Source organism: Hemiscyllium ocellatum, unplaced genomic scaffold (genome assembly GCF_020745735.1).
Source record: "Hemiscyllium ocellatum isolate sHemOce1 unplaced genomic scaffold, sHemOce1.pat.X.cur. scaffold_359_pat_ctg1, whole genome shotgun sequence".
Taxonomy (NCBI): domain Eukaryota; kingdom Metazoa; phylum Chordata; class Chondrichthyes; order Orectolobiformes; family Hemiscylliidae; genus Hemiscyllium; species Hemiscyllium ocellatum.
The window spans coordinates 19,975-45,453 of record NW_026868498.1 but is presented as its reverse complement, the minus strand read 5'-3'; the positions used below and the strand labels follow the sequence as shown (position 1 = coordinate 45,453).

The following is a 25,479-nucleotide window of genomic DNA, read 5'->3' as shown; positions in this document are numbered from 1 at the left end:
TTTAAAAGATTTAAAGATGTATGGTCCACCCCTCAGCAACCATCAGCCATCACATCCAAACCCAGTAAATGTTCTCTTTTATAGTGATATGAAAAGTGATGTGTGGAACTGGTTAACTGAGCCTGTTTGTTTAGTCATGATTTGGAGATGCCGGTGTTGGACTGGGGTGTACAAAGTTAAAAATCACACAGCACCAGGTTATAGTCATAGGTTTAATTGGAAGCACATTAGCTTTCAGAGCGCCGCTCCTTCATCAGGTGATAGTGGAGGGCTCGACCGTAACACAGAATTTATAGCAAATATTTACAGTCTGATGTAATTGAATTTATACATTTTAAAATACCTTAATTGTCTGTTGAGTCTTTCATCTGTTCGAATACCATGGTAGTTTCATTTCTTTCATGTGTAAATCACAAAACCTTTTTCTTTGAAAGTTGCATTCTCAGGTTAGCTGTAACATTGAGTGATAGCTAGACAATATGTTGAAGACGTTCGCCCCCGGTGTTGTCTGTCTATGCCATGATGTTTAGATTGATTCTAATCTGAAAAGTGAGGTAATAGAGTTTTACATGAATTCATGCAGTTTTTGAGCTCAAAGGTTTACATGAATTCATGTAGTTTTTGAGCAAAGTACAATGTAACTCTGCAAGCACAAATTCACCCCACAAAATGTATGTGCGCATGTGGGTCTTTGTCTGTGTGTGTGTGTTTGTCTTGGTTGGGGGTTGAATGTGAGAGGGAGTATATATGTGTGTGCAGTGAGGTAGAGCGTCTTAAGTCTGTGAGGGGATGCATGTGTGAGTTTGGGAGTGTGTGTGCGTGGCTGGGGTGGGGAGGGGGTAATTGAGTATCAGTGTCACTATCCAGATTTTTTTTCACTATAAACCGGTTATGACTGTATTACTGTTCTTTTATATAGTCTACACTTCTTGACACTATTATGTTAATGTTGAAACTCTCAATCCAGATATTCACGCTACAGACCACTACTAACTACATCAATGAATGTGTTCAATTACTGCCTCCCTGTCTGCTCTGGCAGTGTTACTCACCGGTCTCTATGTTGACCTACTCAGTTTCAGCAGAGAAGCACAACGTATTGTATCATTGCCTTTGTTATTTAAATATTAACAGCATGGAGGTCACTTTCTACTGTTCTGGTTACAAACTCCACTTCCTACCACTGTTTCAATCCCATCCCTGGCCAATATCTGCGGCTAAAGCAGACAAGTCACAACTGTGGGAGATCCCTTTGATTATGTATTCATTCTTGACACCATTCCCTGACCATTTCCAACTTAAAATACTCACCATTCCAGAATAAATCTCACTGGTTTATTCCATCTGCTGTTTCAATCTTGAGTTATGAGGTACAGTCTTGAAGAAGCCAAGAATCTGCTGCTGATGCTCCTGGCTTCAAACCTGCCCAAGCAAATCTGATTCGAACTCACACCTGACTCCCATCCATCTGTCATTCATGTGCACGCGGATGTATGTTGCTATTGTGTCTGGCAATGCGTTTGCTTTAACATTCTCAAACACTTTATCTCATCTCTCCATGAAACTTCTCTCTCTCTCTCTCTGTCGATTAACAAAACGGCTTCCAATTGTTCGTATTTAAAATAGTTTCCTCCATGTGCGTTCCTTCTCAAACAACGAGTTTCGTATTCAACCACGCCAATCGCGAGCACACACACACACACACACACACACAATGGACAAACTGCCTCCAGAAAATGGCTCAAGTAAATACCTTGCGACGCTTTTAGGGTTTTTAATAAATAGTCGCAACACTGGCCTAGTAACTGATCCAGAGCTCCTACTCTCTCGGAAACCTGACTTGATGCTGTTTCCTCCTAGATTGGAGAACTGTATGCGAGAATGTATGCCTGAATGCTGCTTTTTGCCAAGGAGTGTGTTTATGTGATGTTAGTATATTGTAACAGTTCATTTGTAGAAGGTAATGTATCCATTATTCGGGTAAGTTTTCCAACAGTTAAATTATTCTAAATTCCTCCTCATTTTGTAGAGATTTCATTAGAGTGTGTAAATATATTGTGTTTTACTTAATGGTGAGTGGTTTTACTAGTAGCACCACATCTGGAATACCCACTTCACATCTACCTTTAAAATAAGGAAAGTTTGGCATCCAAGCTCCCTTCTTAAAATACTTTGAGACAGTCTGGTTAGTCTATAGCAAACTGGGGACTCTTGTCAGGTTCTAAATCGATAATACCAAATTGGGTTTAGAATTACAATTCCTACAGTCTGCAAACATGCCATTAGACTCAACAAGTCCACACCGACCCTCCGAGGAGTAACCTACCCAGACCCATCCCTCTCCCCTATTATTACATATTTACCCGGACAAAGGCTCCTAATCCACACATTCCTGAAAACTACAAACAATTTAGCATGGCCAATTCACCTGACATCCGCATCTTTGGATTGTGGAAGGAAACCAGAGAATCCAAAATAAGTTCATGCAGACACTGGAGAGTGTGTACCGGGATACTATTGGGTTCAAAGGTCGTGTATGGTAGATGTCAGTGTCTTTTGTTGCGGATGTTGAATCCAGTTGGTTGAAACAGTGTTTTGTGAATAAAGATTCTTTCAGTCACTAAGAGTTTTCTGGGTGTGGAAGAAGTGAAGTTGGGGGCTTTACAAAAGGTAATGAAGACAAAGCTCTAGGAATTGACAGACAAGCTGGAGATGGGGTTGCGATTGTCTGTGAGAAAATGAGAGATAATTACAGCTATAGCTCAGCAATTACATTTGGTGGAACCGCCATCAGACTCTTTGGAAATGTCTGGAATTCAATTTCAAATGAGGCACTTTGAACATGAGAAGGAATTGAAACAGTTTGAATTATGATGAAAAGAAGAAATAAAAGAAAAGGAAATGAAGAAGAAAGAGAGAAAATGAGAGAAGAAGAGCAGAGTTTCAACTTAAAACGGTAACAATTAGAGAGGCCAGTTGACATAGGCGGCGGAGATGAAGTTAGACCATGAGCTGGATGAGGAGGTTAGTGAGGTTGATCAACACTATAATAGCCAAAGGCCTGATGGGGTTCTGTTTAAATTCATCCAGGCATTATCTAAATTTGATGAGAATGATGGGGAAGCCTTTTGAATTTCATTTGAGAAAGTGGCTAAAGCAAAGCAGTGGCCAGTGACCATGTGATTTGGTTGATCCAAACAAAGCTGGTCGGTATTTGCATCACGATCAGGAGGTATCGGGCCAGTATGAGCAGGTGAAGAACACCATCTGAAGTGTATATGAGCTTGTTCCAGAAGCCGACAAACGCATTTCAGGAATCTAAAAAAGTGTCCCGGTTTAAAGGCACATTGAGTTTGAAAGAATCAAACAAAGTAATTTTGAAAGGTGGGTAAGGGTATTAAAACAGAACAAATCTATGATGTTCTTAGAGAGATTATTATTTTGGAGAAGTTTAACAATTCACTTCCTGCAGTCGTGAGAACTCGTGTGGAAGAGCAGAAATTTAAACGGCGAGATTAGAACTGAAATGGCTGCTGATGATGATTGGATTCAGAAATCAAAGTTTGGTTTCTGTGAGAGATTGAGAAGAATGTGTGAGATTTTCTTAAAACATTTATCTGTGAAAGTAAGGTTTACTGGCATAGGCCAGGATTAGCAGGTAAAGAGGTTACAGCATTAAGAGGTACAGAAGTATGTAATTCTTTTATGCTGAGACATGAGGAGCTATGTCATTCAGAAGGACTATTGGAGAGATGAGGAGTGCCCAAGTATGTAACGTGTGGTTGGAGTGTCCAGTGGAAACATCAACAGATTTATTCCACAATGGGGAAGGAGGCCTTGAGCTTGATCCAACATTTCAGCATTTAAATTGCGAATAACATACATGAGACAAATCTTTATCACTGATCGTGGCCCCTTAAAGATTTTGGAAAAGTTTAGGGAGAAAACTACCAGTCTGTTTCGATTGCCCTTATAATTGCTGCCATTCAATTTGAAATTATACAGGTGACAGGGCGAGAAAACCTAAGTTTTGACACATTCTGAAGATTTGGATGAAGAAAGACAAAGGCATTCTGTGGCAGGAGTAAAATGGCTGAAATCGGAACTAGTTGTGAACATTTGTATGCTCAGAGTCAATGTAATATATATGCATTGCAGTCTACTAATAGAGGAAGATTAGGAGGTCAAAAATGAACCCAACTTTGTATATTGTTGGATCATTATATTAAAGGTGTAAAAAGGTTATTTTCTCTTGATTTTTTTGAAGAGAGGTTTTAAAGGCAGAGGTGCAGAACTGCTGTCTGAAAACAATTAAAGTAAATAACTGAGAAAACGTTTAGGTTTCATTAAAATGGTGGTAGCAATGGAAGGGCAGTGGCCAGCTCTCCCAGACCAGATATCCACGTTTTGTTTTTAGCTGCAGCATTCAGAAGCTGCTGGGGATCCCAGAAGGGTTGGAAGTTTCAATACAAGATCCCCAGCTGCTTTTATCTCTGAGATCTCTGTTGACGTTGTTTCCTCCTGGATTGGAAATCTGCTGTAAGGATCTATATTTGAATATATCTTTGTGCCAAGCGGTGTAAACCAAGGAGGTACCTATTGTTTGTGTAAGTGTTCCAACATATAAGCTATCCCAAAATAGTATTTTCTTTGATTGTGTTTGAACTAAAGCAGATGAATAGATTATATTTTGCTTAATGTCGAGTGGTTTGACCAAACACAACATATCTGGCTACACAACGTAGCGAAGGGGTTTCTGACTGACTCCTGTAATTGAAAATTTAATGGAGGGCCTGGGGATGGTTTGCTGGAGGTTGTGCTGGAAGCTGCCTCAGACATTCTGGGAGACCTGAGGATTTGGTGACCAACTCTGGATGGAGCATGGGGACCGTAGCTACAGCATCTGAGCCTGCAACATGAACAACACATGAAGCAGAGGCTGCAGAGAGGGGAAGCTCTGAAACCACGGAGTGAGTGTGTCTCGGGAAAGCGATCTGCTGCTTCCACCCCGGGTTTTCCAGGACCAGCTTCACAAGCTCCATTTAAGCTAGGATCAGAGTGTGAGGAGATCCTGATTGAACAAGGAACTGCTCGTAGAATGATGCTACCTCCTTCTACATGACCTGCAGCTTCATACCAGAGGGAGGACAGTGCTGCCAGTGGCTGTTAGGGTCACAGTTCCATTCAGCTTCTATGATCCGGAACTTTCCAGGCAAGAGTGGGTGACATATCAATCATCTCCCAATATCTCAATATCAATGTACTCGTGTCAATGAGGAGAGGTAGAGGAACTGAAGGAGATCTCTCTCTATTCATGTTACAGTGTGTCCATGCACAGTGCATCATTGTGATGATTACGCCGATCCTGCCAGCAGCCACAGTTCCTTCATTCAGAAGCAGGAAGCCATTCTTATCGTCTTCGGGTCTCCTTGTAGAAAGGAATGAATGTATCTTGCAGAAAGGCCGTCCCCTTGATACACATCTCAAAACATCATCCCACCACCAACCAACCACAACAAAATATTCCTTGTGTACAGGGAGCAATGGGGTCACTTGGAGCGTCAAAGAGCAGATGATCGGGGATGGAACAAAACCTCCCCCGTTTGAATGGGTATGAACCCCCCTGTACACAGTATCATTGAGTCCTGTAATCCCTCTCCATTTCGGTAACTTACTGCCTTCCATTATTCCTGTAAGTGAAATGACAGGTTATATCATGTTATATTACACCTGCCAAACAATTATCCATTGCTTTTACCACTCTGTATCTATTTGCAGACTCTCCACCTTCTCTTGATAATGTAATCTGTTCCGTATCACAGCGACATCACCAAACTCAGTATCAGTACATCTGTTCCATCCCACTGATCGTTGATATAGATTGTAACTAGTTGAGGACCCATCGGTTGTCGCTACATGACTCAACAGTTTACGACTTGTCCACTGATTAAGACTGATTTACCCAGAATGTCTGCTTCCTGTTTGATAACAAGTCCTCCCCCATTCATGTGTAACACATTCGAAGGGCTGAATAAGAACGAGGAGCATCAGTCGGCTATTCAGCCCCTCAAGCCTGCTCCACAATTGAATAGAATTATGGCTAATGTCATCTCTGCTCCACCATTGAATACAATCATGGCTAATGTCATCTCTGCTCCAGCATTGAATACAAACATGGCTGATGTCATCTCTGCTCCAGCATTGAATACAATCATGGCTTATGTCATCTCTGCTCCGCCATTGAATACAATCATGGCTAATGTCATCTCTGCTCCGCCATTGAATACAATCATGGCTAATGTCATCTCTGTTCCACCACTGAATACAATCATGGCTGATGTAATCTCTGTTCCACCACTGAATACAATCATGGCTGATGTAATCTCTGTTCCACCATTGAATACAATCATGGCTGATGTCATCTCTGCTCCACAATTGAATACATTCATGGCTGACGTCATCTCTGCGCTGCTATTGAATACAAGCATGCCCGATGTCATTCCGGCCTCTGCTCCACTCTCCTGCCATCTCTCCATCCTAAAAACGCTGCTCTCTTGCTGTAGATTGCCCCACATGAAAATAAAAATCCACTCCACATCTACACTTTCAATTACTCTTAACATTTTCCAGATCTCAATGAGATATCCTTTCATTCTTATAAACCTGAGAATATAGGCCTGAACTGCTCAATTTCTCTTCATTAGACAAATGTTTCATCTCGGCAATCAATCTAATGAACCTCTTCTGTATTGCCTCCAATGCAAAAGCATGCTTCCACAAGTCAGCACACCCAAACTATACTCCAGTTGCAGCCTAGCGAATGTCTTGCATAGCTAAAGTAACACACTCTACCTTTCTACTCTGTCATTTTCCAAATAAACACTGAAATTATGCTTGCATTTCTCATTACTTGCAGTACCCGCATGCAGGTTTTCTGTGATATGCAAGTGGACACCTTTGCTCCAAAGCACTTTAAAGTTTGTCTCCATTTAGACAATAATTTGCCATTCTATTACGCTGGCCAACTTGAATAACCCATATGTATCCAATTTAAATGTCATTGCCAAATTTTGGCCCATTGAACCAACCTATTCATATTTATTTTTATATCTCTTCCATCTTCATTCCGGAGTAATTTCGAACCAATAGTATTTTCCATCCCGTCAACCGAGTAATAATATCGAACTCAAATAGGTGAGGCATGAGAACTGAAATCTATGGCACCCCACAAATTGCATTTGCCAAAAGAAAATGACACATTTATTCCATCTGACTCCATTTTGTTGGTTAACCAATCCTCCATCCAAGATAATAAATTATTCCTAAACCCATGTTGTCAGACCTTACCACTTTCTCTTTGGAGGAGCGACATACCCAATGCCTTCAGGAAGATCAGATAAATTCCAACTCCAGGAATCCTCCTATCCACCTTGTTTGTCACATCCTTAAATAACTCAAGCAAACAATTCATACTCGGTTTAACCTTTGTAAAACCGTTATAGATTGTGGTTTAACTTTGAAAAAATCCTCAACAACGATTCTAATAGTTTGTCTTAAATTGCAACAGTTTTATCGTTACGTTTTACTCCCTAATGTATACAGTTATTATAAGTTCTTCCCTTTTGAAAACATTTACGTTTTCTTTGAATTCCTGTTTAACTGGGACACTTTTTTAAGGGATATGTTCCAACTGCTGTGTAAGAGACATGTGTGGCTGAATGGATTCATCATCCTGCTGGTGTACAAACTAGATGGGCTGACGTCTTTCTGGTTTTCCTATATTCTCATCTATATGGCCTGAATGACCTCCTCTGTTGATGTGTTAGGGCATTGGGGGATTACGGAATCTCCTGTTGCTGTGTAACATTTTGAGGGGATGATCGATCTTCTCATATTCTTCCGTCATAGGCTGGAAATACTGAACGGTCTCCTCATGCATCCTTGCGATGGAACTAAGGGAGTGATTGGTCTTCTCCTGTTCTTACACAACAGACACGTGTCTGAATTACCTGCAACTTTCTCATTTAAAACAAGTCTCAGATAATTTGTATCCTTGTCCAATTCCCCTACAAAGGATTGGAGGGGCTGAATGACATTCTGTTTTCCAAATCTCCAGTCACTGTGTGGCCTCTTCCAGTTCCTCTCTTACTGACTTGAGGAAGCTGAATGCACTGATCCTGTTGCTGTGTAATAGGATAATGGTGCAGCATGTCCTATTCTGGGTCAAGTGTTTTGAATCGAGGGGCTGATTGGCCTCCTCCTATAACCTTATGTCATGCTGCAGGGCTGTATAACCTTGTCCTGTCCTGTTGTAAAAGGGTCGAAGGAGTGAATATCCCTCTGCTGTTCCTGAGAATCAAGCTGGAGAAGTGGAATGGATTCCTCCATTTGTTGTGTAATTGGCTTCTATTACTGACTCCTTCCGGTGTTCGATGTAAACATAGGATCATCTTTCATTCTTCTAAACTCAACCTGATGATCCGTTCCTTATAGCTTAACACCTTCAATACGGGAATTAGTTGAGGGAACCATCTATTCCAATGTAACAATATCCTTCCCTCAGTGAAGAGATAAAATCTGTATACACTACTCCAGATGTGATCTCACTAAGACCCTGTACAGAAGCAGCAACACTTTATCAGCTTGTTGTATGGTTCCCAACGAGGTTACAGCAGTCTCAGGGGAAATACACAGCCTTGTTGAAAGATCATTGTCCTTCTCTACTCCACAGCATAACAGAAGATCTCAAGAAGACCATAAATTATGTGGTGAGATGATCACGAACATTAATTTACCCAGAGAACACGTCGCTCAGATTCTACAGAATCTAATAAGGTGGAGCTCAGAAACAGCAAGGAAGAACAAACATTGATGGGATTTATATATCAAAGCTGCAATATAAATGCTGGGTATGTTACAAAACAGGAAAATGGGATGTACACATCTGTGGCTACTGCACTAACAATGTGCTGTTTAAATTATATCTAAGCTGTGTTAACCCAACTGAATACTAATGCTGGAAAAAATGGATTTCTTGATCATGTCTGAGATGGCTTGTATTAACATTATGTCGAGCACCAAGCTCGAGATCAGGTTATTTAGGAATTGGTGTTGGATGATCAGAAGAACTAATTGAAAACTTTGCTGTAAAGGACCTTTTGGGACCAATGACCACAATGCATTTGTTTTCATTAATGATGTTTGAATACACAACAATTTTTGTTTTATTTGAAATAACCATTATAAGTCTGAGTCATGCAAGCCCTGAAGGTGTGAGGAGGAAGTGGGGACTGCAGATGCTGGAGATCAGAGTCGAAGAGTGTGGTGCTGGAAGGGCACAGTCAGGCAACATACTAGGAGCAGGAGAATCGATGTTTTGGGCATAAGCCCTTCGTCAGGAATGAGGCTGGTGGTCCAAGTGGGCTGAAAGATAAATGAGAAGGGGGTGTGGCAGGGGGGAGGTAGCTGGGAATATGATAGGTAGATGAAAGTGGGGCTGAAAGTGAAAGGTGATGAACGCAGACAGAATGCCTCATCTACTGCATCCATTACAGCCAATGTGGTCTTTTCTACATTGGCGAGACAGGACGCCAACTTGTGGATCCTTTCAGAGAACATCGCTGGGACAGCCACATTGACCAACTCCACCGTCTTGTCGCTGAACACTTTAAATCCCCTTCCCACTCTGCGAAGGACATGAGGGTTCTGGGCTTGCTCCATCTGCATTCCCTCACCACCAGTAGAATGGAGGAAGAAAGCCTCAACGTCTGCCTTGGGATCCTCCAACCACAGGGCTCAATGTGGATTTCACCAGTTTCCCCACTTCCCCAAACCTCACCTTATTCCAGTCCGATTATCCAACTCAGCACCGCCCTTTTGAACATTCCTATGTGTCCACCTTCCATCCCATCAGCTTCACCTTCATCTACTAATAAGATTAAAGGAGGCAGCTTCGAAAAATGCCAAGTGTTGTAGTAAGCCAGTGGATTCAGATAAATGTAAAGCCCAGTAAAGGATGGCCAAGAAACTGAAAAGAAAATCAAAAATGTAAAGCATGCAAACAAAAAACATAAAGACTGCTATAAAGCTTCTATCAATGTATGAAACAAAAGCAAAAACAAGGTCAAATGTGGCACAGTGAGTGTGCAGACAGGATCATTTATTGTCGAGAACAGAGAAATCACAGGGAAAAGAAACAGTTATTTTTGTGTCCATCACCAAGGAAGAATATCCAGAAATTCTCCCAGAAATACCAAGAGACCATGGGACTTGTGTAAGTAAAGTCTAAGATCATTCTTCTCAGTGATGAAGTCGTCTTTGAAAAGACAGCTGGATTGAGTATTGATAAATCTGACAGACCAGATGTAGTTCATACAAGAATTTCAGATGAAGCAGTAACAGACATAATGATTGCATTGCGGATTTTCATGTTATTTTCCGACACATTACTGAACGGCTTTTAGCCAATCTGAATAAGGTGAAAGTTATAAATATTATCCGACAGTTTAGGAAAGGATGAAAATGGAGAGCAGTGAACTGCAGACCGGTAACTTGTCATCTGTCATCGGGTATCTGTTGGACTCAATTACAAAGAACGTGCAGCTAGATATACAGAAGATAATGACAAAACTGGGAAGTATGATAATGCATCGATTAAATGAAAGCCATAAGTGGTAAACACGTTTTGGAATGGTTTGAAGATGATTATTGGAGACATAGACAATGAAGAACCAATGGATAAGGTACAGTTGGATATTCAGGAGCAACTTTTTAAATACCTCACACAGTAAGCTTATGAGAAAAATTAAAGCGCAAGGTATTGGGAAGAATATATGCAAACGGGACACTTAAAAATAGGTTTATATTCATGTGAATGTAATTGCAATGTAGAAGATGTCGTGCATCAATTGCATAGAGGGTTGGTGAGACTAAACTTAAAGAATTTTGTACCGTTTGGAGTCCCAATCCAAGATTGAATATAATGACTACAGATGAACTGCAAAAGCTATTATCCAGATTGATCCCTGCAATGGCAAGATTTTTCTGATGGGGAAACTCAGCCTGTGATCTTGAGTTTCATAAGGTAATTGTAGTGAAACTTCGAAGCATCGAGGGGCCTGAATAACGGAGGGACATGGAGAAGTGCAAACAGGCGAGATTAGCGAGAATCCCACGATATTCTACACGTACAAGTAGAACAGAATAATCAGGCAACAGTTAGTGTGCATTAGAAAACAAAGGGGACAATCTGTGAGTGAAGCTGGTGAACATTGATGGATTGTAACATGAGACTTTAACATCAGTTTTACTTGAGAGATGGAGGAGGCAGGTGCAGAATTCTAGAAGATGGACTGGAAAGCTCTTGAACAGGTTGATGTAAAATACGAGCAGGGATTTGAGGCTATGTTCGGTATAAAATTGGACCAATCCCCTGGTCTGGATGAGTTGTATCACAGGCTGCTGTCGGGGTCAGAGGAGGAAAGACCCTGACTGGAAATTTAAATTAGAATCTGACCATAGGGGAGGTGTCAGAGGACTGGAGAACATCTAATCCGATTCCACTTCACTGTATGGGTGGTAGAGAAAGATCAGGGAACTATAGACTAGCGAGTGTTAGATCATTGTTAGGGAAACTACTGGAGAAAATAGGGAAGGAGAAAATTGAACTCCAATCAGAAAGGCAAGGTTTGATCAGGGATAATCATCATGACTTTACCAGAGGGAAGTCACATCTAATGAATTTGATTGACTTAGTTTACGGAGGTCACTTATTTAATTTTGCAGCAAGGCCTTTGTCAAAGCCCATATGAGAAACTGAAAAATAAAGTCAAATCTCACAGTGTCAAGAATAACTTGACAAGTTATAGCGAAAGTTGTCTTAGTGTCAGGAGACAGAGGGTGGTTGGAGAAGGCTGTTTGTGTGACTGGAGACCAGTGTCCCCTGGTGTACCACAGGGATAAGTGCTGTGTCCATTATTGTTTGTGGTATTCATAAATGGTGTAGATGTGAATTTGCAGAGGGGTCGGTAGAGGAGGTTTGAGTTGTGATAAGTAAGTTTGCGTTTGATACAACGATTGGCCGGATGTTTGGCAGTGAGGAAGAAGGCCTTATGTTACAGGAAGATACAGATGGAATAATCAGACGGGTGGATCAATGGCAGATGGAATGTAAACATGATAAATATGAAGTGATGCACTTTGGAAGAAAGAACCAGACAGGGGAGTATTCAATGAATGGCAGCACACTAGGAAGCTCAGAGGATGTTTCTCCACACATCCCTGAATGTGACTGGACAGGGTAATAGACAAGTTAAGAATTGGACCTTGGGCGTAGCGTTTATTAATCAGTGCGTAGATTATAAGAGCTGTACAGGGCTTTGGTTATGCCAAGATGGAATACTGTGTGGGGTTCTGGGAGCTACATTACAGGAAGGATGTGATTGTACTGGAGGGTGTGCAGAGGAGATTCACCAGGATGTTCCCTGGGATGGAGCATATCAGCTATGGAGAGAGGCTGCATAAGCTTTGGTTGCTTCCTTTGGAACAGAGAAAGCTGAAGGGGATATGAATCAGAAGAATAAGATTATGAGGGTCGTGGACAGGGTGGATAGACAACAGCTGTTCCTTTTAGTTAGAGTGTCAAGAACAAGGGAGCACACTTTTAAACTGAAGAGTTTGAGGTACAGAGAGAATTTAATTTTTTTATCACCCAGAGGGTGTTGGGGTCTGGAATGCACTTGCTGAGAGGGGAATTATCATGGGTAGCACCACAACCGTTAAAAAGTGCTTGGACGAGCAGTTGGAAGTGTCTTAGATTCCAGGCTATGGGCCTGGTGTTGGAAAATGGGACCAATATAGATCGTGCTGTATTTCTGTTGGCACAGAGTCTGTACTCCTGTGAGTGTATGTTGTGGAAGGTCAATTATTGAGCAGCTGAAGGCAGAAGTTGATCGGTGTCTGAAGTGTATATTCACAAGGGTTATAAGAGTGAACTTTCATAGCTTGTTAAATCATGTCAGTGTGAGAAGTATGATAAAATAAGTGCAGCTTCCTTACAATCTGAAACCAGAGAGTGGACAATAGGAAACAGGGACATGGAAGGACGATGAAATCACTACTTCAGTTCTGTCTTCACAGAACATTCTAACAATACAAGAAAAACCAAGTCTGGTGTGGGAAAATGATATAGTACATGGAACATAGAACATAGTAAGTTAATGGTTAAGGAGAAATTAATAGGACTGAAAATAATGCTCATAAACGATATTAACATAGATTTATGAAATGGGAATTGTGATTGAGAAACAGACTGGGAGACAAATGAAAGAGAATCAATGGATATTGTACATTTGGATTTTCAGAAAAATTGGTAAAGCGCCAAGCCTAGTTTGCAAAATTAAATCTTAGTGCATTGGGGCGAATATATGGACATGTTTCTAGAATGGGGCAGCTGGCAGGAAACAGTGAATAGAAATAAACAGACTCGTCAAGCAACAGCCTGACATTGTGTGCAAGGTATGATTCTGTGAGTATGACTATGTCCCAGACATCCCACCACCTTCCCCGGATATCTCTTGTCTCACCAGCAGGACAGACACAGCAGAAATGGCGGCACAGTGGGATACAGTTGGAAGGGAATTGCTCTGGAAATCCTCAATAGTGACTCTGTATCCCATGAAGTCTCATGACGTTAGTTTACGCATAGGAAAGGAAACCTCCTGCTGATTACCATGTAGCAGCCCCTCTCAACTGATGAATCAGTACTCCTCCATGCTGATCAACACTTGGAGGAAACACTGACGGTGGTAAGAACGCAAAATGAACTCTGGGTGGGGTATCTCAATGTCCACCATCACGAGTGGCTCTGCAGCAGCAATACTGATCGAGCTGATCGAATCCTAAAGGATATAACATCTAGACTGGGTCTGTGGCAGGCGGTGAAGGTACCAACAAGAGCAAAATACATACTTGACCGCATTCTTATTATTCTGCCAATTGCAAAATCTGTTCTAATACCGTTACGACAATGACATTTACCCGATTATGTGGAAAATTACCCAAGTATCTCCTATACATAAAATGTAGAACAAATCTAATCCAGCCATCAGTCTACTCTCTATCATCAGTAAAGTGATGGAAGGTGTCAGTGCTTTCAAGCAGCACATGCTCAGATATAACCTGGTCAATGACGCCAGTTTGGGCTCCACCAGGACCACTCAATTCCTGACCTCATTACTTTGGTTCAAAAATTGACAAAAGACCTGAATTCCAGAGGTGAGGTGAGAATGATAGTCCTTTAAAACAAGAGAGCCTTCGACCAAGTGTGGCATCAAGGGGTCTTAGCAAAAGTGACATAAGTAGGTATCTGGGGCAAACTCCCAACTGATTAGAACCATACCTGACACGGAGGAAGATTGTTATGGTTGATAAAGGTCAGTCAACTCAGCTCCAGGACAAGTCTGTATGAAACCCTCGGGCAGTGGCCGAGGTCCAAATATCTTCAGGGCTGCTTCATCAATGACCTTCCCTCTATTATAATGTCAGAAGTGGGGATGTTCGCCAATGATTGCACAATATTCAGCAGCATTTGTGGCTCCTCAGATACTGAAACAGTCCATATCCAAAGGCGACAATTTCTGGACAGTATCCAGGCTGACACGTGGCAAGTAATATTGACGCCACACAAATGCCAGACTGTGACCATCACCACTAAAATACAATCTAATCACTGCCCCTTGGCATTCAATGGTGTTACCATCACTGAATCCCCCAGTATCAAAATCCTGGGGGATAATCATTGCTCAGAAACTCACTGGACTCGCCAAATAAACACAGTAACTATAAGAGCAGGTGAGAAGCTAGGAATACTGCGGCGAGTAACTCACATCCTGACTTCCAAAAGCCTGTCCATTATCTACAGTGCATAAGACAGAAGTGTGATAGAAGACTCCCAATTTTTCTGAATGATTGCAGACCCAACAACACGAAGAAGCTTGATACCATCCAGGACATAACAGCCAGTTTGAGCGTCGTTTCATCCACAATGCTCCACCATCAACGCTCAGCAGCAGCAGGGCTTTACTATCTACAAACTGCACTGAAATGATTCACCAAAGATCCTCAGACACCTTCGTCCCAACTTACGACCTTGTCTATCCAGACGGACAAGGGCGGCAGATGTATGGGAACACCACCATCTTCGAGTTCCCCTCCAAGACATTCACCATCCTGATTTGGAAATATATCACCGTTCCTTCACTGTAACTGGGTCAGAATCCTGGGATTCCCTCCCAAATGGCATTGTGGGACAGGTGGACTGCAGCAATTCAACAAGGCAGCTCATCACCACCTGCTCAAGGGCAACTAGGGACAGGCAATAAATGCTGGCCCAGACAATGACACCCAGATTCACGAAATAAATAAATCAGAAAAATAAAATTAACAGAGGAAGTTTGCTGAGGTATCGCAGGGATTGATGTTCGGACCCAGCTATTCACAAAATGCATTAAACATTTGGTTGCGGGAATCAAACCCCTGCCTGCTGACAGCACTAAAAGATGTGGGATTGTTAGTGAGTGAGGAGGCTGTTAAAAAAAGCTCCAAGGTGACTGAGACAAGTGGAGTAAATGGGCAAATACGTGGCATATGGCATATGGAGAACAATGTGGGTCGAGGTGACAGTGTGTCCTTTGTTGGGAACAAGAGATTGGCAGCTTATGTTTGTACCATGTTGATCTACAAAGCGATGTATGCTCCTTTTTGTTGTTTCCTTCTGAGCAGCGTTCCGAGTCCCTGCAGTGCAGTGAGTTCTCAACCCAGAGGTCAGTTGACCAGTGTACATAGACGCTCCAAGGGGGGAGTTGTAACATTGAAAAGGATCTGGATCTCCCTGTACACCAGTCACTGAAAGCAATATTGCAGGAACTGATAGTAGTTAGGAAAGTAGCTGGTGCGTTTCCCTTCATTTCAGGAGGATTTGAGTCCTGGAGTAAGGGTTTCTTACTGCAGCTGTACAGGGCCTTGTTGGGACCCCATCTCGAACATTGCGCAGTACTGTGTGCAGTTTTGGTCTCCCTACCTAATAAAGGACAAAGCTGACGTTGAGGGAATGTAGTGAAGGATGACCAGACTGATCTCTGGGATGACAGGTTAGTTGTGGGAGCAGAGTTTGGGGCAACTGGACGTGTATTCCATGGGCTTTAGGAAAATGGGTGGAGATCTCAGTAACATATATAACACTAGGACAGGGTGAGACAGTTTGGAAGCAGGAATGATAATTCCCCTGGCTGGTATGTCTAAAACAAGGGGCCAAAGTATTAGATACAGGCAGGACACACTGCATTGAGATGAGAATAATTGTCTGCACTCAGACACTGGTGACCCTGGGGAATTCGCTCACACCTGGTAGCCAAGACACTGCATATAAATAAGGATTTAGAGACAGTAAAGGGATGGTGAGAGAGCAGGAGTACAGTGTGGAAATAAAGGGCCAACCATCATTATATTGAATTGGCTAGCAAACTTGATGGACCTAAGTACTGCAATGTGGGATAAGTGCATTGAGGAGATGTTTGAACATGAACTAGAATGGGTGAGGCTCAATGTGTTTTACAACCTCCTCCTTTACCGGTGTTTCTGTGCAGTCTGTGGGAAAGTTGTCACAAACTCTCAGATGTTAGGAAGGCGGTCTCTGCAGAATCGACAGGATTGTGTTTACCGTTCCCTTTTCCGATACCGAGGCTAGTGCCGGGTGTTTTGTCTGGTTTTATCCTTTACGACCTCGGAGCAGTTTGAAACAATAGATTATCTGGCTTGGCCGACTCAGAGACCATTGAAACATTTGTCATATCTCTGTGTGTCTGGAGTCATGTTTAAGACAGACCAGGAAAGCACGGGAGATTTACTTCCTGAAAGTCCATTGAGGAAGCAAATTCGTATTTACAATTTTATTAATTATTTTAAACTTCCACCCGCTGCCAGGTCATTAGCCTGGTCTGGATTAGTAATCCAATGACATTTCCACAACAGAACCATCTCAACATGGGGACCTATCAGACACAACACTGAGCTGGTTATTTCAGTGCTCTTGACAGCTCTGTCAAAAAGAACTCCCACCAACTTGACTGTCGTGACTGTCCCGAGGGAGTGGTAATTGGTCAGATTGCAATTATTCCCCGCTTAGGGGACCGGACATAGCTGAGTAATTTTCCACATTGCCAGGGAGATGTCAGAGTTGGAGCTGGAATGCAACAGCTTCCCCAGGGACACGGATTATTGTGCAGCACAAGTCTTCAGTCCGATTACAGGAATGGGGTCAGGGCCCATTGCCTTATCTATTGTGTTCAGCTGTTTCTTCATGTCATGTGCAGCGAATCAGATTGATGAAAGACTGGCATCTGTGATTCTGTGGGCATCATGGCGAGAGTGAGGTGGATCATCGACTCAACACTTCTGGCTGAGGATGGCGCAGATACTACATCCTTGTCTTTTACACTGATATGTAGGTCTGTTCCATTATCTAGGATGGGGATGTTTGTGGATCCCTTTCCTACAGTCATTTGTTTAATCATCCATCACCATTTATGACTGAATGTGGCAGGACTGCGGAGCTTTGATCAGATCGTTTGCTCAAGTGCGGTAACATTAATGGGTTAGCATAAATAGACAATAGACAATAGGTACGGGATTTGGCCATTCTGCCCTTCGAGCCTGCACCACCATTCAATATAATCTTGGCTGATCATCCTTAATCAGTATCCTGTTCCTGCCTTATCTCCATAACCCTTGATTCCACAATCCTTGAAAGCTCTATCCAACTCTTTCATAAATGAATCGAGAGACTAGGCCTCCACTGCCCTCTGAGGCAGGGCATTCCACACAGCCACTACTCTCTGGGTGAAGAAGTTTCTCCTCATCTCTGTCCTAAATGGTCTACCCCGTATTTTTAAACTGTGTCCTCTGGTTCGGCACTCACCCATCAGCGGAAATATGTTTCCTGCCTCCAGAGTGTCCAATCCTTTAATAATCTTATATGTCTCAATCAGATCCCCTCTCAGTCTTCTAAACTCAAGGGTATTCACGCCCAGTCTCTCCAGTCTTTCAGTGTAAGGTAATCCTGCCATTCCAGGAATTGACCTCGTGAACCTAAGCTGCACTCACACAATAGCCAGAATGTCATTTCTCAAATTTGGAGACCAGAACTGCACAAAATACTCCAGGTGTGGTCTCACCAGGGCCCTGTACAGCTGCAGAAGAACCTCTTTGCTTCAATACTCAATCCCTCTTGTTATAAAGGCGAGCATGCTATTAGCCTTCTTCACTACCTGCTGTACCTGCATGCTTACCTTCATTGACTGGTATACAAGAACACCCAGATCTCTCTGTACTGCCCCTTTACCTAAATTGATTCCATGTAGGTGATAATCTGCCTTCCTATTCTTGCCACCAAAGTGGATAACCATACATTTATCCACATTAAACTGCATCTGCCATGCATCTGACGCCTCACATAACTTGTCCATGTCACCTTGTAATCTCCTAACATCCTCATCACATTTCACCCTGCCACTCATCTTAGTATCATCAGCAAATTTGCTAATGTTATTACTAATACCATCTTCTGTATCATTAACATATATTGTTAAAAGCTGCAGTCCCAGTACTGATCCCTGTGGTACTCCACTGGTCACTGCCTGCCATTCCGAAATGGAGCCGTTTATCACTACTCTTTGTTTCCTATCGGTCAACCAACTTTCAATCCAAGTTAGTACTTTGCCCCCAATACCATGCACCCTAATTTTACTCACTAACCTCCTATGTGGGACTTTATCAAAAGCTTTCTGGAAGTCCAGGTACACTACATCTACTGGATCTCCCTTGTCTATCTTCAGAATTACATGCTCAAAAAATTCCAGAAGATTAGTCAAGCATGCTTTCCCTTTCATAAATCTATGCTGACTCTGACTTATCCTGTTACTACTATCCAGATGTGTCATAACTTCATTCTTTATAATAGACTCCAGCATCTTTCCTACCACTGAGGTCAGACTAACTGGTCTATAATTTACTGCTTTCTCTCTCCCACCTTTCTTAAAAAGTGGTATAACATTAGCCACCCTCCAATCCGGAGGAACTGATCCCGAATCTATCGAACTCTGGAAAATCATCACCAACACATCCACGATTTCTCGAGCCACCTCCTTCAGTACCCTGGGATGTAGACCATCCGGCCCCGGGGGCTTATCAACCTTCAGACCTAACAGCCTCTCCAATACCAATTCCCTTCAGTTCAGGTCCTTCAGCCACTGTTGCCACAGGGAGATTGCTTGTGTCTTCCCCAGTGAACACAGATCTGAAGTACCAATTCAATTCTTCTGCCATTTCTTTGTTCCCCGTAGTATATTCCCCTGTTTCTGTCTTCATGTGCCCAATTTTAGTCTAAACCATTGTTTTGCCTTTCACATACCTAAAAAAACTTTTACTATCCACCTTCATATTATTGGCCAGTTTACCTTCGTACCTCATTTTTTCTCTGCGTATTTCGTAGAACATAGAACATAGAAAAATACAGCGCAGTACAAGCCCTTTGGCCCTCGATGTTGCGCCGATCCAAGTACACCTAACCTACAGTAGCCCACAATCCTCCATATGCCTATCCAATGCCCGTTTAAATGCCCATAAAGAGGGAGAGTCCACCACTGCTACTGGCAGGGCATCCCAGGAACTCACGACTCGCTGAGAAAAGAATCTACCCCTAACATCTGTCCTCTACATACCACCCCTTAATTTAAAGCTATGCCCCCTCGTAATAGCTGACTCCATACGTGGAAAAAGTTTCTCATGGTCAACCTGATCTAAACCCCTAATCATCTTGTACTCCTACCATACCAGGCAACATCCTGGTAAACCTCCTCTGCACCCGTTCCAGTGCCTCCACATCCTTCCTATAGTATGGCGACTAAAACTGCACGCAATACTCCAGATGCAGCCGCACCAGAGTCTTATACAACTGCAACATGACTTCAGGACTCCGGAACTCAATTCCTCTACCAATAAAAGCCAGTACGCCATATGCCTTCTTCACAGCACTATTTACCTGGGTGGCACCTTTCAGAGATCTGTGTACATGGACACCAAGATCCCTCTGCTCATCCACACTACCAAGTATCCGACCATTAGCCCAGTACCCCATCTTCTTGTTACTCTTACCAAAGTGAATCACTTCACACTTACCTACATTGAACTCCATTTGCCACCTTTCTGCCCAGCTCTGCAGCTTATCTATATCCAGCTGTAACCTGCCACATCCTTCCTCACTGTCAACAACTCCACCGACTTTCGTATCATCCACAAACTTGCTTTCCCAATCTTCTAGCCCCTCCTCCAGATCATTTTAAAAAATGACAAACAGCAATATCCCAAAACAGTTCCTTGTGAAACACCGCTAGTAACTGCACTCCAAGATGAACCTTTACCATCAACTACTACCCTCTGACTTCTTCCAGCCAGCCAATTCCTAATCCAAACCTCCAACGCACCCTCAATGCCATATCTCCGTATTTTTCGCAATAGCCTACCATGGGGAACCTTATCAAACGCCTTACTAAAATCCATATACACCACATCTACTGCTTTACCCTCGTACACCTCCTCAGTCAACATCTCAAAAAATTCAATAAGGTTTGTGAGGCACGACCGGCCCTTCACAAAACCGTGCTGACTCTCCTTGATCACATTATTCCAATCCAGATGTTCATAAATCCCATCCCTTACAATTCTCTCTAAGACTTTGCCCAAAACAGAAGTGAGACTCACCGGCCTATAGTTACTAGGGTTATCCCTACTCCCCTTCTTGAATAAGGGAACCACATTTGCTATCCTCCAGTCTTCTGGCACTATTCCTGTAGACAACGAGGACATAAAAATCAAGGCCAATGGCTCTGCAATCTCCTCCCTTGCTTCCCAGAGAATCCTAGGATAAATGCCATCAGGACCAGGGGACTTATCTATTTTCACACTTTCCAGAATTTCCAACACCTCTTCCCACCATACCTCAAAGTCATCCATTCTAATTAATTGTGACTCAATATTCACATTGGCAACAATGTCCTGTTCCTGAGTGAATACTGACGAAAAGTATTCATTCAGTGTCTCCCCAATTTCTTCAGCCTCCACACACAACTTCCCACTACTATCCTTGACTGGAACAATTCCTACCCTAGTCATTCTTTTATTCTTGACATACCTATAGAGAACCTTTGGGTTTTCCCTAATCCTACAAACCAAGGACTTTTCATGTCCCCTTCTTGCTGCTCTTAGCACTCCCTTCAGATCCTTCCCGGCTACCTTATAACTCTCAATCGCCCCAATTGAACCTACACGCCTCATCTCTACATAGGCCACCCTCTTCCCTTTAACAAGGGATTTCACTTCCTTATTAAACCACGGCTCCCTCACACGACCCTTTCCTCTTTGCCTGACTGGTACATAATTATCAAGGACAATCAATAGTTGCTCCTTGAACAAGCTCCACATATTGATTGTGCCCTTCCCTTGAAGCTTTCTTTTCCAAACCACGGATCCTAAGTCCTGCCTCACTGCATCATAATTTCCCTGCCCCCAACTATAGCTCTTGCCCTGGAGTGCACACTTATCCCTCTCCATCACTAGAGTAAAAGTCACTGAATTGTGGTCACTGTCCCCAAAGTGCTCACCTACCTCCAATTCTAACACCTGGCCTGGTTCGTTACCCAGAACCAAATCCAGTATGGCCTCACTTCTTGTTGGCCTGTCTACATATTGTGTCAGGAAACCCTCCTGCACACATCGGACAAACACTGAACCATCTAACGTACTCGAGCTATAGCTTTCGCAGTCAATATCTGGAAAGTTAAAGTCCCCCATAACAACCATCCTATTACTTTCACTCTTCTCCTGATTCATCCTCGCAATCCTTTCTTCTACGTCTCTAGGACTATTAGGAGGCCTGTAGAAAACTCATAACAGTGAGACCTCACCTTCCCTATTTCTAACCTCAGCCCAAACTACCTCAGATGGCGAGTCTTCATCCATCGTCCTTTCCACCGCTGTAATACTATCTTTGATAAGCAATGTCACACCTCCCCCTCTTTTACCCCCACCTCTGACTCTACTAAAACATTTAAACCCTGGAACTTGCAACAGCCATTCCTGTCCCTGTTCTACCCATGTCTCTGTAATGGCCACAACATCGAAATCCCAGGTACCAACCCACGCTGCAAGTTAACCTACCTTATTTCGTATACTTCTGGCATTGAAGTATACACACTTCAAGCCACCTTCCTGTTTAGAGGCACACTCCTTCGAGATTGATGCCATGTTCCTAACCTCCCTACACTCCAGGTCCTGCACCCTAAAGCTACAGTCTAGGTTCCCATGCCCCTGCAGAGTTAGTTTAACCTCCCCCAAAAGAACACTAGCAAACCTCCCCCCAAGGATACTGGTGCCCCTCAGGTTCAGGTGACACCATCCTGTTCATAGAGGTCCCACCTTGCCCAGAAAGAACCCCAGTTATCCAGATACTGGAATCCCTCCCTCCTGCACCATCCCTGTAGCCACGCATTAAACTGTTCTCTCTCCCTGAACGTGCACACACTTTCCACACTTATACGATCCAGACACACCAGAGTCGTTGACCTCCCACATCAAGCACGTAGCACACTGAATCAGCTTGGCAGTCATGTCTTCACCTTGTTCAACTGTGGTGTAATCACTTCCACTCAAATAATAATCACTTACCTTCCCGATCGGCTTTGCGCTCCGACTTCACTTCCGCCCAGCTCCCGCCGCTCTCTGATGCGAAAAGCAGGTTTAGGTTCATGTGGTTCTGACCCTGACATGTTCACCCACAGTCACTGCTGATACACAGATCGTGTTGATTATCATGGCAGACTAAGGAGATGATCCCTGGGTAAGATATTACAGATGGTGGTTGAATGGTGTTCTGCTTCTCGTGCTGCTGTGGTCTCCAGCACTACATGAATACACAGCTTTGAGCTGCATTATCTGAAATACAATTCTGCTGTCTGTCCCCGAGTTCACATCGAGACCCTTTCACCCATCAGCCCTGTACTCAGTGACCTACTCTGGTTTCTGATGTGGAAATACGTGCATTTTCATATTCTCATTCTGCTGAGGTCATGTTTCCAATCTGACACATTCCATAAAAACATTTAACTGATTTTATTCAATTGTTAAATTCACCTGAATCTTTTCCCTTGAGTAATCCCATCTTCTGTGTTTAAGTTGAATGTGTTTCCCTCTGTTCTCTCCGTGACAATGAATAAGAGCTCTGCAGTGTCAGGGATGCCAGCCTGATGTAGTTTCAGAGCCAATGAATTCTCTGGATTCCCAATCCTCTTCACCACATTGTATGTTTCCTCTTTTGATTCGATGCCTTGTCACTCATGGATGCCTTGTCCTCCCATGAGTATGTTTCATCTTTTTTGGGAGAATTTCTGATATCGTCCAAATGATCCAACATAAATTCCTGCCATTGTAGCTCCGTGGTTTTCCCTGCTTGGCTCCCCTTCCAATTAACTCTGGCCAGCTCCTCCCTCATATCTTTGTAGTGACATTGTCAATTATAATCACATTACATCAAGAAGAGAGCAATAGATATAAATCGAAATAAGGTGTTTTCAGAGATGGGACATAAAGAATAATTAGCAAATTTCTTGAACAGATACAAAGAGAGAACGGGAGAGAGGATATAGATGGGGACATGTGAAAAAATGAGTAAACTAGATTATTGAAAGAAGTAGATGCACATCCCTCAATGTTTTGGCAATTCCTGTATGCTGTGGTCCTTTGTACAGTGCATTTACAACAGGGTAATGTGTTCAAATGCTGGGTCTGATGCCAGAATTTTTATCTCCAATGATATGACAGACACTAGCTTTGGAAAGAACCCAGCAGGCCAATATATTGAAGTCCCAGTAGAAAGGGAATTAACGGAAATACGTTGGGACACCAGAAGAAAGAATGTACAACACACAACCTGATAAGAATGAGAAATTAGAGTCGAGAGTTCCAGAAAAGGAGGGAACATTACGAGAAGGGGAACATATCACATTATAAATTTTACACATCATGTGCAACATTTTTCAATAACTGTGTCTCCGTTGTTCATTTAGAATGTGTTGTGCACATATGAAAAAGATCTGCACACACATATTGATTAAACAATGTATACAAAATGATTTTTCTGCCATTGAAATGGTCCTGTTGTCGTGTTACCAGGATACATGAACACCAACTGGCCACCAGAATACATGACCCACTATCACTATATTCCATAATACAGACAGAGAAGGGCATCAGTTACACTGGAACACCACAGGCACATACGAAGACATGCAAGGACGTTCCCGGTGGAATGGCATTCTAAGCAGAAGTCCATCAATAAATACATCAATTTGGATCCTATCTACCTTCTCTTGTAATAAAAAAAACGGGAATGGCATCACCCACCTTAACAAAAACGTATAAATAGAGAGACAGGACAAACCACCAGCGCTTCAGCGGAGACTCTCACTGATGATGTCACCTAATCATGATGACGAAACATCTGAAAACAAATATTCATGCTCAGTGAGCTAACTTGCATACATATAAATTGTTACTTTTCGTTAATTACTGGAATTTAGGAGTTCTCTGTCACCCATGTTTTAACAGATTATGATGCGAGGCGAGCTTTTCTGGGTGTGTTGTTTTAATTAACAGAGGGGTTCGACATTGATGTCATCACAGTTTGGGGCCTTGCTGGGGACTTGGACAGACTTGAACAGATTTGTGGTACAAAAGGTCCCAGCAGATTCCAATACATTGCAATTAGTGACCTGGATCTTCACATAAAACCGTTAGGAAAATTCATTTAATTTTGTTTACTTGTGGTTGGTTAAAGTAAAAGTGAAAGAATTATTTTTTAACATTACTAAAGAGGTTCCCAAATTTGCCAAGGAAGTTTACAAAGTCAGAGCAAGGAATATTTTTATAATTAGCAAATAGGTTGGAATTGGGTCTAACCAGGGACAAAAGGAAAGCTGACATTGTAACGGAGATGGTCAAGCACTTTGGTGTGTCCGAGAAACAGGCAACTGCAGTAGGGTTAGAAAGAAACTTAAATTGCAAATACGGCAAATGGAGTTAGAAGGTGAATAAAGGGATGGAAACAGAGAGAGAGCGAAGAGAAAGGGAAATAGAGGAAAAAGAGAGAGAGAATTTGAAATTCGGAAGTTGGGAATTAGACAAGAAAGTTAAATGAACAGGATCGAGATGAAGGGATGTTTACAGCTATGATAATACCTTGTCATATTTCGGTGAGAAAAAAATGTCAATATCTGTTTTTATTTCATTTGAAAAACAAAATGTCTCGGCAGATGGTGTGTCCAGTGAACTTGTGTGTCATGCTTGTTCAGACTACACTGGTGGGCACAGGAG

General features: G+C 42.5%; 1 long non-coding RNA gene across 1 annotated transcript; it reads right to left on the bottom strand.

Annotated features, from left to right (window-relative positions):
- Nucleotides 1–268: 268 nt before the first annotated feature.
- LOC132813307 (uncharacterized) lies at nucleotides 269–24,604 on the bottom strand. The gene is made up of 3 exons (XR_009644030.1): nucleotides 24,511–24,604; nucleotides 22,777–22,944; nucleotides 269–542 (listed from the first exon to the last, which is right to left on the bottom strand). It is a non-coding gene; the product is annotated as an uncharacterized LOC132813307 (long non-coding RNA).
- Between the last annotated feature and the right edge of the window lie 875 nt (nucleotides 24,605–25,479).